Here is a 1,425-nt window from a genome sequence, read left to right as displayed (position 1 = left end):
CTGTGCATTGCTTCTGTTTTTTTGTTGTAAAATATGAATCCAGAACGAAGTTGGCATAAGCCTCTTCATCTTGATGCAGGACACTGACCATTCTCTAATCAACAACTTGATTGCAGCCTCTCGTTCGTACAATCCAAACGCCTCGTACAAAGACTGTGACAATACACAAGGAATGATTAAAGGGTGGACGAGATGTTTTGATTAAGCCAAGTCTTGGTTTAATCACAGGTTAGACCTCATTCTCAAGACTTGAAATTAGACAGTGCTAATTCAAAGTGGCCTGTGGAAAGCAAAACATGAAGAGGGAACGCGCCTATAACGAACGAGTCGTCCTACTGTAATTTATGTGCGCATGTAGGCACAAGTTTCGACTTGATCTCGGCATTACTTTTCACAGTACATGCATTGCAAATATCATCCGCAGTGGAGTGAATCACTCCTGTGCACTGCCTGAAGATGTATCTCATTATAACACACCGTGGCTAATATTCAGCATCAACAATGAATCAGCTCAAGTGTGCTGTATTTAAAAAGAACAAAGGCCAACGAAATGAGTTCATATGAGCATTCGGCACAGATGATCAAAACTGTGAATCATGACGGCATATGTGATGAATCAACAACTCCATAAACTCCTGGAGTCCCAGGCTCGATTATTAGGGCCAGACACACAATTCCCATGTGTTAGAAGTGGGCTACTTTTGAACCGCTACGTCTTAATTAATTTCCTGTGAGGGAAACGCCTTCGACAACCTCGTGGACTCAAGGGAGATTCATACTAATAGCTATTTGATGGAGCTCATGCTCAAGTGGTGTGTTTGCCAGCTCTCTTACGGGAAGTGCTAACCTAATCAACAGAAGTTGAATGCTCGAGACGCTCACGCCATTGAAACACAGCCCGAGTAAATGGTAAATAAGACCGTTTTCGCTCTAAGGAGGGCATTCAATCATGTGGAGAGAATGAAAGATCATCTCTGTGGGGTGCATCTCCAATACAGTCCACCAGGCGTGGACCGCAACCAACTGTGCCACCACATTTGTAAAAACCGTCGCCTCTAGCATTGCCTTTTTGCCAAAAGTGAAGACATCTGAACACTATGCTGGTTCACTGAATTGGATTAGAGTGTTTTTTCCGTCTTCCGAGAGGCCTATGCTAATGTGATTTGAACTACCTGAGGTTTGTGCAAAAATAAAGTTATAAAAAAAGTTAACAATGGAAAACTAAAAATAATTAATTAAATAATTTTGCCACAAACCGATATGTAATATTAGATAATTTTCCTAAATAAATAAATGATAAAGAAAATATTTTTGTCTCACTTGTTTGATTGGGTTCTCTTTGTCTACTTCCAGGACTTGTGTTTTGGTCATATTTACGCTGAAATATAGAAAATTCTAAAGGGTTCGCAAACTTTCAAGCAGCAC

The sequence above is a fragment of the Sinocyclocheilus grahami genome, unplaced genomic scaffold, assembly GCF_001515645.1.
Source record: "Sinocyclocheilus grahami isolate Dianchi unplaced genomic scaffold, SAMN03320097.WGS_v1.1 scaffold17023.1, whole genome shotgun sequence".
Lineage (NCBI taxonomy): Eukaryota > Metazoa > Chordata > Actinopteri > Cypriniformes > Cyprinidae > Sinocyclocheilus > Sinocyclocheilus grahami.
The sequence above is the reverse complement of the archived record's forward strand: the minus strand, read 5'-3'. Positions refer to the sequence as shown.